A 12,640-nucleotide genomic window follows, 5' to 3' on the forward strand; every position below is an offset into this window, starting at 1 on the left:
TTTCTTGATTGTAAATTAGTGGCATTAAAAATCAGTTCAGTTACATTTAGTAGTTGACATTTATTTAGAGAATACCAGTAAAAATAAAGCTTAAACCAGCTAACAGTCAGAATTAAACACTGTATTAAGATCGGACTCTGGAGGGCAGTATAAACATGTACCTTTCGCTGGCTTCTGCACAATAAGGTGGGAGTTCCAACTCCTGATCCTGATCCAGCTCTTAAACATGTTGGAGGTTGTCTTGTATCCATTACATTACAGCCGATACATTCGTATAAAATTCCACACCTGTGAGTTGAAACAAAATTGCAAATGTTAGTTATGGCTTCACTTAAGTAATTGAATTTATTTGGAATGAAACCCAGCTGGTATATTGTGAGGTACAGAAAAAGAGTGCTAAAATACCTTAAAGGAAATTAAAGAAAATGGCATGAACATTTTGGGCTCTCAGACAACTAATGAAGATTTTTACATGTTGGTTTCTTAGTAATTTCAGCTTTCTTTCACTCAGTAAGGTTTTGTTTTTTTCTTCATTTCTACTTCTTTCTGCGGTTGGGTATCCCTACAATTCTGCAAGTGTTAAAGAAAGAGTGTCAAAGAGGCAGAGAGAATATTGTTCAAATGAGATGTGAAGAAGACTCTACAGCTCAAATGTTGTGCCTCCTTTCTTTTCAGGATGGAATAAACCCATTTTTACCCATTCCTTTGCACCCGTTGCATGCCGATGCAGCTCCCTACTTAAACTTCTGTCTCACACATGCAGACCTTGAGACATTTTAAAATATTTTCACGTGAAATAATTGAACATATAAGCGTTTTTTTTTTTAAGTGTAATAGGGTTAAGTGCTGATGGAAAATCAGCAAAAAGTATTTGCACATGGGATGATGTAGTTTCTGAATGCTTGTATTCTTAATTTAACAAGGCAAGGCCTCTTCCACTGCTCATTTCACCCTGTACACAAGCTGATAGGGGTCTTTGAGTCCACTTGTTGCCAAATGAAGATGGAGCAAAACTATTTGTTCAAAACATTTCATTGCAAATGAGCTTAATGTTACAGGATAGAAATCTTTTTACTCAACAAGTTTTTTTTATTGATTGATAAAATTGCAGATGTTTTCCCACAAACACAGAACTGTAGATATGTACAGTGGCTTTTTGGAAAAGTTTACAGAATACAGGATTAGGTTGTTCTTGACATTTCGGCACAGCGTGCCCTTCCAGATTTTCGAGTATTTATTTGGAAAAACACATGGCCCCCCCTTGTTCAGATGTTATAGTAAGGGGAGATGCACCAGTGAGCCCAATTACACATTGAAAATGGGTTCTGCTGGTCTGCTACTCTTGAACCAAGCAAAACAATTGTTCATTTACAGCGGGGTGTGTGCTGAAGCAAGCTGTTATGGGAGACCTGGTCAATCATGGTTTTGATACCACACCTTCTGCACATGATTTCTATTCCTTATGTTCTCCACCTTGGATTTATAACCTCTTTAATCCTGTTTCAATTCTTCCTACATCTTCCTTTGAATCACTATTCCCCTTAATCTATCATTAGTTTTGAATGCCTGTTCTTTCTCCACCAGCAATTTTTTCCATCTTTGAGGTCACCCAGGGCTTACTGTTTGCATAGATCATTTGTTTAGAGGGGATTACATTTAAATATAAAATATATATTGGAGAAAACAGCCTGGTCATTAACACAATTACCTTCCATTGTACATGTACACTCAAAGCTTGGACACTTTCATGATCCCATGCATACACAATTCTCATCTTGGGCTTCACTGTTTTTAAATTATTTCAGTACGATGTAATAAGTTTACAGATCATTTAGGTCAGATCATCCTGTCAGTAGTTTGATAAGAACTTTGGCATTCTTACGGTTTTCATAGCAGAGATCTAATTTTCTAAAACCTTTTGTGTAGCCTTTTACATATTGATAGTTAGGCTTAAGCAAACAGCCATTAAAATCTCCCAGAATTAATTTCAGGACATCAAGTGATATTTACGCAAGGTCTTAAATTAATTTCAGAGGAAGTTTTATAATTAGCATCAGGAGGAATACACACAAGAGTTACGTACACCTTCCCAAACTCCCATGGCAGGTAGGTGTTAAAGAAACAGAGGGTATTTCCAGATCTGGAAAGTTTAAGGCGTTAGATTAAAATGTTTGTGCTTTACCATGTTAAACATCTGAGTTCAATTTAAAAGACCTGCAGTCGCACAGGTGTCTTGTTCTACTACTGAGTGAGCCTGTGCTGCCATGGTCCTGTCAATACTAGTGTTCATCTACAGGTCTTAGGATATTTAATCTGTGCAGTGGTGGTGTGACAACTACATAACTGAAGCTTGTTGGTTACTGCAAAGTCTGGCCTAACCAGTATATCCCCCAAATTCCCTCATTATACAGATTACAATCTAGCAATTTTCCTCCAGGTGGCACTGTTGCCTAAGAAAACTATCCCTCAACGCGCCCTGTTGTTAACAATTCCTGTCCTCCCACTGGTCTTCAGCTCAAAACAGATTATCTAGTGGTACCACAACTCATTTTGTTCATAGAAGATGGAGTTCATAGATGGTAATTTTATTGCACAAACATGATACAGTTTTCACTGGATTAAGGACATGACAGGTCAGAGGATCACCATACAAACCAGATATCTTTGTTCCCCTTTACAGACACAGTGTTGAGGATGTCCCATTCCTCTTGTAGAGCTTCAGCTGCTGACCTCCATTCTTCCCACCTGAACATGGCTCCACCTTAGGACAGACCCACAGCCACCTCTCCTTTGTCTCTTGGAAAGGAAGGGGTTACATGACCAAGTCCTGACACTGTTCGTCAATGTAGCATTGTCTCAGAATAACGGGTCAATACAGTCCCGTTATGCCAGCAATTTTGTTGAAACCAACTGCTTGTCTTCTTTGGAGTAATGGCTGCATGATAATATAAAACTGAGAGCAGTAACCAAAAGGGCAACATGGATCCAATACTGTCCTCTCACTTAAACTTTCTCATGTCCTAGTAATTTCTTACATGAACACATCTGCTGCATGACTAATTAGAAGTACAAAGGTACTAAACTGAGTGTGTGATAAATGTTTAAAGAGGAAAAATGTCTTCTGGGTGCAGTGTTAAGATAAATCAGGTGACAGAACAGTAGGTGTCCTACTATAAACTTAAGACCCCACAGCTCACCTCCATATTTCTGAATTCTCTCATTCATATTCCCGTGGCCCTCAAATATTGTTAAAAGGCAATGGAAAAAAACGATTTTGAAACCTGTAACTCATGGATGCTTCTCAAAACGTGCGCGATTGCATCCAGGAAAAGCCAAGAAAAAAAAGTTACCTGCCCCGTCAGTCTGTACCCACGCCCACTTGAATGACATCTCTCGCAGGCCACGCCCCGCACACCTGTTCGCCGGCTTCTGCGAGAGAGAAGGGAGCTGGGTGAGTTTGTTCCGCGTTTTCTGTGGTTATTTTTTAATTTTTCGTTAGTATTTGAATTTAAATAAAATTTAACTAATGCAGTTATATAGTCTACACCTCACAGGAGAAAGGGGTAAAACACGTATTTTCGATAGGGGCTAAATTGCATTTGTAATGTCTTCTCCCCCGATTCTCTTGTTTTTAACAAGCCACTTGTTTTACACAGATAACATATTTCTTTTACACCGAAGAAAAGCTCTTTTGTAGCCGTAAAGACTATTGGCTTTTATGTGAGTTTCTTTATCTTAATCTTTATTAAACACCTCTTCTCTCAAAATTAAGCGTGCGCAAAACCGAAATTAGCCAACCTAGAACTGCACTTCTTCATTATATTCCAGAGTATGGTAGGTGATTATGTCCTTATATTCGTGATAAACATTTGACTTGCAAAGAATACTTCTCAGTTTAAATAGTATTCCAATTCTTAATCCTGCTTTTTTGTGTGTGTTTTCAGTTTAGGATCTTCGGGCAAAACATGGTTCGCATTAAATAATGGGAGTATAAACGTAAGTATAAACACTTTATTCGTTTCTTTATCCGCATCTTACTGAAAACATTTCTGTTTTATCTATCTTGGTGTTTGCTTCTAAGAAACCTTGCTTTAAATGATCGTCTAAATGTTTTCTTGTGTTTTCCAGTTGGGCGTCTTCGGGCAGGACAAGCTTGGCTCAGGTGCTGCAATTATCTATGTGAGTATAAACCCTTTTATTCTTTTACACGTATCACATTGAAGTATACTAAATACTGCAATTCCCGCAAATTATTGTTGGAAAACGTGATGCACCTTTTGAAAAGGAGACTCAGACTAGGCAGTATTAGATTAGATTTCTCCAAGGCAGATACGGTTCTGAAGCGACAAAAAAAAACTATCGGCCTCCTGTTTATTGAAAGCAATTTCTGCTAAAACTGCGATCACATTTGCTTTTTCGATGCGCAAAATACAGATTCAGAAAAAAACGTTTTGGCTTCCAAATTGCTTCACAACCATTAAGATTACAGAGCTTATAAAGATATGGATTCGTTTCTCATGCGTTAATTCAGGTCTTTCAGAAAAAGAACATGCTAACCAGAATGGAAGAAAAACAGTAGAATGTGGTAGTTCTGTCTAATCGACACATGTAGCTGTATTGATTGTATGTTGCTTAGGTACTCTACACACTTCAATACCCTGTTAAACAGGAACATGTCCCGTTACCCAGGCTAAGCGCTTTATTCCAAGCTCAGCTCATACGGATTTCTGTTGTTTTGCAGGAAATGCAACAAAGTTCCAGTCTTCATTCTGGTCGCTGCCTCGACAGATTCCTTGGAGAACCAGTAACGTGCCGTATGTTTCTGTGCTTTTCCATGTAGTTGCGTGCAACTCTTTTCGTACCCTTTTTACTTGTAAAAGCATTTAGCGTAAATGTATCCGTGCTTTGACATTTTGTAATTTAAATCCATGTTACTTTTCACTACAGATCCTGTGCATCTGTCGTATGTAATGGCATGCGTTGTTTAATGTTGCATGTTAATGTTTTTGTACTCTGCTTACTTGTAAAAAGTCTTTAGTGTTAATATAGCCTTGCTTTGACGCTTTGTAATTTAAGAGGTGTTAATTTTCATTTCGAATCTGTGCATAGCTCGTACTGGAATGCTTTGTTTTGTATGCAACTTTCGCTCAATAAATTGTTGATTGGAGTTTGATGTGTTTTGTTGTTTCTGTTCTCATGCAGAGTTCCGTACACCCTTGGTCCTGAAAAAGCCCGGTGTTGGTGAGTTTTTTGGCGGAGAGACTTTACTAACAGTTTCCGAGAAGCAATGCGAAGGGCTGTTTTTTCCTTGTTGTCACTGACCGCAAGGGGACACCCTATCGCTTTGTGACTTGGAAACTGCAGAGGCTACCCCCTTGTTAAGTCTGTCCAGATTTTCCCGCCAAAAAACTTAGTATATACCGGGGCTCTTGCAGGGCGTGGTCTCCTCCCATCAATCAAACCCAGCCCCGTCTACTCCTCTTTTTGGAGAGAGGGGCTGGGTGATTGACTGCAGCTCTAGCCAAGCCCACTCACTCCCAGCAGCAGGGGAAGGCAGGTTGGTGATGGCCGAGGTCCCTGCAGAGAGGCAGGGCTCCTGGTGTGGACTTAGAAGTCTGTTGGTTGCAAGCTGTGACTGATAGGCTGAGTCCGCCCTGGGTGCCTCCTCTCTCTCGGGCCAAAGCCACCTCCAGCCCGTCTTCCTCTCAGCTGGGAGTGAGGGGGCTTGGCTAGAGCTTCCCTCCCTTCTCCTCCCCTAGGGGCTGTACCTCGGCTCCCTCCTAGGGACCCTAACCCCCCAGAGACTATCTAAAAAGGCGGGAAAATCTGGAGCGACTTAAAAAGGGGGTAGCCCCCGCAGTTTCCAAGTCACGATGCGATAGGGTGTCCCCTTGCGGCCGTGGCGCAAAGTACAAAACAACCCATCGCATCGTTTCTCGGAAACTGATTGCTCTCTCCAGATTTTGCAGCCAAAAACTTACAGAAGTGAGACACCAGCCCAGAGCAAACCCTTCCAACACACCTTGAAAAAATAGCAGACATTTCAGAAAATGCAAAGCAACGTTTTTTTTTATTTCAGAATGCACAGCACATACAGTAGCAGCAGTCAACAGGAAACAGTTAAACAACATAACGACATTAAGAGCAAGATACAACACTGAATCGGTACATTACAGTCACTGTTCTCAAAAATAAAATTTAAGGAAAAGTACACATTGTCAACAATAACTTGCCAATGCACGACGAGTTGCTGGAGTGGAAACGAGATCGACGGAGCGCTGAGGATCAGGAGCCGCAGAACTGAAGGCAAAAGAAAAAACACCAAGTTAACAAAATACGGGCTTTGCAGAATGGATCCACTTGATGTGCTAAATAAAAGTTAAACATTTAAACATGGTGCTTGAATATATATGTATATAAATACCATGAAATGCAATGAGAAAAAAAACATTAAATGAGAAAGCAAAGATAGATCCCTGTCCCGCTACTCCAAAAAACTCCAGAACATACGTTCAGCCACATAAGAATTCAATTCCGTTGAAGAAAGCGTCTTAAGAGTTTGCTTTTTCCGTTCAACAAAAGCACAACGAAACGAAAAGCAGCAATGTAGTGAATATATGCCTGTTCCGGGTAAAAATGTGTGAAAAGCAGGCAAAATGTGTCGTCTTAACAAGTTACACAAATATTAATAGAAAAGCGGAAGGTTGGAATATAACTTACCGTTAAAAAAAAACACTTTTCATAACTGGTATCCCGTTCTTGAAATCCTTTTGGCACCTGGAGAAATAAAAAACGAACGAATTAATCAGTTTAATCTTGACAATATTTGCATCATTTCGGAACGAAAAACGTTCTTTTAGCCCCAATCCGCCAAAGGACATTACACAGCTAAGGACTTTAAAAAGTTAATATTAGAAGAACAACTACAGCCCCAGACACCTAGAGATACCATGTTTTAAAAACATACAATGAAAGTACAAAGCATGATAGTATAAGAACCTTTATACAAACTTTTCAAACTTCGAGAGCACGCTCCAACGGACAGGACACTCATTTCGGCGTCCTAAAACACAAAGAAAAGAAAAAACATAACAATTAACAACAGTAGCAACAAAATACTTTTCATCTTGCTTTCCCCAAAGTGAAATTTGATTTTTTTGCACTTAAAATCAGAAAATTCGAAATAAAACGCAAACGCACCTCGAGCCGCCCCAGCTCGTCCCGCCGCCATCTTGCCGAGCGCACCTGTGGAACAGGTGGACGGGGCGTGTCCGCTGAGGAAGGTCACTCTGGAGGCGGGCTCCGGTCCTGACGGACAGCTGCGGATTCTGTTACAAGGGCTTCAACACTGACGTTACTGGAGATCAGCAGAAACTTCAACTCACCAGATCATACATAAAGCATTTGTCGGCTAAAGGATTTTCAGAAAACCTAAAACAGTAACACTCCCCTACGAGGCTGTGCTCGACGGGAACTTCTAGCTTGCGGCCAGCTGACCGAATCAAGAGGAATGTGCTGGATAGGGACCCCTGCCGCTCCTAGTTAGGACTGCACCTCTCTTTCACTGCTAGTGCCACACCCGTCCTGCAGGTGTCTCAGTGGTATAAGGGGCTGCTTTTTAGAATTCCGTTCATTACTATTCATTCATAAAGGACTTAAACCCCCCATTTTCCCTGTTTTGGAGGGCCCCGAAAATGGAACCCCCCAAAACGGCCGGCGTGGTAGAGAACAGCCACCTACACAAACTCACCCCGACAGCACGAGAGCTACACCCGGGGCTTAGATCTCAGACTGACGGGGAGGCTCGGGGCTCGACTTTAACTCCCCAGCGTCTCTGGGAGTCGATCCAATTGTCTGGACTTTAGAAAGTGCCCGATGGGTTAGCCCACGGAGCCACCAGGCCGGCCACGCTAAAGATCGGCCATGTGACTCTCTTATTCAGTCTTAAGCCAAGTCACACTTAGGAGACGAGGCAGTTCCCCCTGTTCAGTCAGAGGGGGTAAAATGTAAAGTTTTTTTTTTTTTAAATGTCTGAAAAATTTTAAAGATAACATTTTAGAAAACTACATGAACGATTTAATTGTTCTCAATGTTTTTATGACCCGGCTGGTGTTAGGGTAGAGTATCCCTTCAGTTCCTTTATACTAATAGTTGTCACGACATGATCTGTTTATATTTCCATGGGCGTTTGACAAGGTTCCAAATCTAAGTTTTATTCCCTCAGATGAAAGATGAAAAAATCAAAAGCTATGCACGTAAATAGAATGGGAACGAGTGTATGCATAGAAAACAGAATAGTGATAAGGATGTAATAACTAGTTTTGCAATCAGTGGCTAATCACATCACTCTTAATATTATATATAAGAAGCTAATATTCAATATTCAATAAGATAAGAGAGTTACTGTAGTCAAGTGAAAAGAGTGCAGGTGGTTAGAAAACGTTTTCTATGAATATCAGACGGCTGGCACTATTTTGAATAATTAAAAAAGTCATGAGAATTCTATATACTGTTATTCACTGGGTACAAAGGTATAAACAGGGATATACACAGTGTACAGTGATGAGGAACCACTGTCAATGAGTGATGTACAGTACAGTAATCACAGGTGAGATTGACTGTCAGACAGTAGCAGTTTAATTCTTACTGTTAAAAGACGGGAATTCCGAAACTGTTTCTAACGCAAGGATCGCGCTAATTTCTAACCTTTTACTATTCACCAGCTGAATCCCTGGGGAAGAATAAAGTATTTTGAATTGAAATGAAAACAAATCTTAAATGTTCAATTAAAGTTGAATAAAGTTACTTTATCAGCGGCTCAGTTGAAAATGTGGAGTGGGACTGTACTCCAAATTACTTGCGTGGGAAGGACCATTTCCAAAGCGGAGACGGCCAACTCCAGAATCCAATCCGGGTTTTAGACGTTTCTAATTAATTAAAAGCCAGAAGCCAGGTGTGATTCATCTCGTATCAGCCGTCAATTGGTCTCCTTTAAAAAATGTTCTGGTAGGCGCATGTCGTCTTTAGCTTTATATAGGGGTTTTGCAGCCAAAGGAAAATCATGTCGGACAAAAGTCTCTTTGTATTAGGGAAGGAATAGCTCAAAAGTAATCGAGAGAAGGCATCTGAACTTCAGAGTAAGGAAGAAAGCAACTCGCTGGATTTTTGAAAATTCATTCGAGTTTTCAAAGAAACATTAATTGAAAATAAACCAACAACTTGCGTACCGCTAGCAGGGGGCGAACTACAACGTATCGTTTTTGCTACTCCTTAATCCAGCTGTTTGTGTTTGTAGACCTTGGTCAGGTATGTTCCTCGTGTTTCGGCAGGGCTCTCATTTAATGCAGTTTCTTCTCTCCAGCTCCCCAGCCTTCCTGTCCTCCACAACCGTCTGAAGGCCGAAGCGCAGCGCTCCCGTGTAGCGTGAAGCTGTGGAGATGAGCGGCGAATTCAAAGGTGAGAGAATCCGACCGGTCTCTGCTTTGCTTGCTTATCGAGACTCTTTAAACGTGAAAGCACGTCGTGTGCCTGTACTTGGGTGGGGGAATTACCCCGTGAAAATGGAGCCAAGCTTTTTTTTTTTTCTCCCCCTCTTTTTCTAAACCTTATTTCTGCCTTCAAAAAGTGGTGCTACCTTTGTATGGGCTTTGGTAAGAGGCCGAGATTTTGCACTTGAGACTGGTATTGGAACGCGAAACGCTTTCTCTCCTGTGTTCAAGCGGCAGTTGATCCCGGGGAGCAGCCGGACTCACCTCGCAGTCCCGGGTTACCCACCGTCTCTCCGGCTGTGTCCTGAAAGAAGCGCTTCCTCTCCCGGGGCTCCAGACTGCGGACCGCCTGAGCGATGTTCAGTACTGGATATTAACAGCCAGCCGGGTTATTCCTATGCGGTTTCCTCTTGTTTAGTTATTGCAATAAACTCGTGTCCTTGGATTGCTTTTGAAAGGCTGTGTGAATTTCTCCACTTTTGATTATCCTCCCGGTTATTTTTTAATATTCCCCTTGCAGGCTGTTAAGGGTGCTTCGTCTTCCTCTGGCGTAGTTACTGCGCAGACGTCTTTCCTGCAACTCGGCTGTAAAATACAGCCATTACTTGTATGTATCTAAAAAAATGAATCTCCACATTAAATTGGATAGCGTTTAATCTTGTTAATACTGCTCTTGGACAAAAGACTCTAACGCGAATTACAAAGTACTGTGTGTAGAAATGGTTCATGTGTCGTTGCCAGGAACTTGAGAGAATGCAAATATGTTGGGGTGCTTGAACTTCTTTCGTGGGGCTGAGCACATCATGGGGGAGGGGGGATGATCACAGCACTTTAGGAACCAATCAGACTGTCCTCTGAAACAGCATTACACAGTTAATCATGGGCCTATGTGGTGCTGTCACACACACACACACCCACGATCTATGGTGCAACACTTCAGCTCTGAACGCTGTTCTCCTTTTAAGTGGAGGTTTAGAGAACAGACTCAATGGAAGCAGTTGATCTTTTAAAGATCTGTATATACTGAAAAGAAGTACTCAACTCTTCAACCATTAACTATCATTCAGTAAGAGAAAAAAATAAACTTTTGATATTCAAGGAATTAACTTTTAATGTGCATGAAATCCAACTCTGGGGCCCTTCCTTAACACAAAATATACTGTTCACTACTTTTGACAAATGTAAATCAATATGTATCTCTGTCCAGTTCCCCAAAGAGATCTGTACAGTACTCCCAGCCTGCACACAACCGACTGTAACTGCTCTTACGGTGATTGTATTTCTCAATTCTCATTAGTGCTGAGAATCATTAACCATGGAAACAGGATCATTTCTCCGATCGATGCACATGAAAACAAATTTCATTATGTGACAAGGCTACTCAGAACCTAAACTGCTTATGTAACCATTGCATGTCCATTTAAATGTAGTAAATTGATATTGAACATTATTATAACCTTTATATCAGTTTATTTCTCAAAAGTGAAGGTTAACCTATTCAACATCCCTCTGCGTTACACAGACAATAACTGGCCTTTTCCAGGCTCGGTTTACATTGTCCCAGAACACCTACAGTACAGTGTGTACGTACAGAAGCATGTTTAACTGCAGATACATACACATACATATATACTGATGGAAAACAGAAACTCAACACCTCCTCCTCCACACTCTGTCCCTCCCGTCTGCGTGGAACAGGCTGAAGAGTGACTCATCTGTGAGGAGGACCTGATCCCACTGCTGACGAGTCCATCACAGCCTCGTAATATGTTGCACTAAGTATTCAATGAAAACTAAATGAAAGTATGATACTGTGAGAGTTCAGTCATCTTTTGGGTCAGTTGGTAGACAGAACTCAAGTCCAGAACACACTTTAGGCAAATTACAGTTAAAAAAAACAAGTCTTCATTTCAGAGCGAGAAAAGTAATCAGAAAAATAAAACAGATCCTTCTGGTAGGCATATTCTTCAAAAATAGCCTCTGTATGGCAGAAGCTGGTCTACTGTGATAAATTAAAACACAATAACAAAAAAAAAAAACCTGACACCAAAACACTCTAAAACAGATAATTCTCCTGGATCAAAATACACAATTCTTCTCAAAGCTAGAAAAATAAATTTCAATTTTCTCCCTCAAAAATAGATTCAATCTTTTCTTCTTACCAATATAAAATAAACTGCCTTATAATTGGGCGTTTCTTATATTCCTTTCTTTAATAATTAAACCCTGAATTCAGAGAGAAACTACAGTATGCATGCTTGTTAAGTCCATTTTATCTTTCCAATTTCTTCATTCTCTTTCAGTCTCTTCTACAGAGTACTATGAATGAAATGAGTGAAATAACCTTTATTTTCTCAAAGGCAGCTTGTCTTGCTGATCAGGAGCACATAACATACAACATATATGACAATAATACAATATTACAAAGGTGCAATACTATGATGCAAATCAACATTGCTCAGTCAGAGCTCGATCCTATATCATAAGATTAAAAACAGACAACTAGCTAGTAAAGTGTCTGAAATACCAACAATAACAATAGGAACCCTACCTCTGAACGATCTTTTAACTGCTCCACAATTGGATGCCTTTAGGTGGAAATGAAGTAAATACTTGCCTAGTCTTTATACAGGGGATCTGGTACCTCCATCTAGGGGATAGGGGAGTATAATCTAAAAACAATGAATGACAGGGGACATGTAAGATTTTATGTGCAAGATTAATAATATGTCGCCCCATTAGACATGTTCTTGAGTCCAAGGATGTGCCGGTAATCTTGCCACCAGCCCTGATCGCTTTGTTCAACTTGTTTCTGTTCTGCCAGGACAAGGCCCCGCCCCAGCTCTGAATACTAAAGCTTAAAATACCTGGAATCAAACTGACAAATAGTGTCAAACATTGTGCTGTCTACATTACAACTCCTTACGTTCCTTTGGAAATACCACCTTTGCTGCATCTTTAAATACCCTGCCTCTGTATTGGCGATCCAAGTTATTTTACAATCAATAAGAGTGCCAAGGTATTTATATTCATTTACTGTTTCACTATCTGTTCCATTCAGAGTTACAGAGTTCAGAGGAAAGGAACATTTCTTCCTGGATTCAATGATCATTTCCTTTGTTTTGTGTTTAAAAACTTATCCTGACACCAAT

At 40.5% G+C, this 12,640-nt stretch overlaps 3 long non-coding RNA genes across 5 annotated transcripts; 2 read left to right on the forward strand and 1 right to left on the reverse strand.

Moving 5' to 3' along the window:
• The first annotated feature begins 3,912 nt into the window (after positions 1 to 3,912).
• On the forward strand, positions 3,913 to 5,097 carry LOC138224922 (uncharacterized). Its single transcript, XR_011183420.1, has 3 exons — positions 3,913 to 3,996; positions 4,129 to 4,179; positions 4,742 to 5,097. It is a non-coding gene; the product is annotated as an uncharacterized lncRNA (long non-coding RNA).
• Positions 5,098 to 6,051: 954 nt separating this feature from the next.
• Positions 6,052 to 9,723, reverse strand: LOC138224837 (uncharacterized). 3 transcript variants are annotated; one of them, XR_011183288.1, is made up of 5 exons: positions 9,228 to 9,723; positions 7,201 to 7,357; positions 7,000 to 7,063; positions 6,721 to 6,777; positions 6,052 to 6,300 (listed from the first exon to the last, which is right to left on the reverse strand). It is a non-coding gene; the product is annotated as an uncharacterized lncRNA (long non-coding RNA). The 3 variants fall into 3 exon arrangements; XR_011183289.1 differs by lacking the exon at positions 9,228 to 9,723 and having other exon boundaries at positions 7,012 to 7,063; positions 7,201 to 9,042; XR_011183287.1 differs by lacking the exon at positions 9,228 to 9,723 and having other exon boundaries at positions 7,201 to 9,042.
• On the forward strand, positions 9,029 to 9,945 carry LOC138224836 (uncharacterized). Its single transcript, XR_011183286.1, has 3 exons — positions 9,029 to 9,137; positions 9,362 to 9,456; positions 9,720 to 9,945. It is a non-coding gene; the product is annotated as an uncharacterized lncRNA (long non-coding RNA).
• Positions 9,946 to 12,640: the final 2,695 nt, after the last annotated feature.

Source organism: Lepisosteus oculatus, chromosome 23 (genome assembly GCF_040954835.1).
Source record: "Lepisosteus oculatus isolate fLepOcu1 chromosome 23, fLepOcu1.hap2, whole genome shotgun sequence".
NCBI classification, from domain to species: domain Eukaryota; kingdom Metazoa; phylum Chordata; class Actinopteri; order Semionotiformes; family Lepisosteidae; genus Lepisosteus; species Lepisosteus oculatus.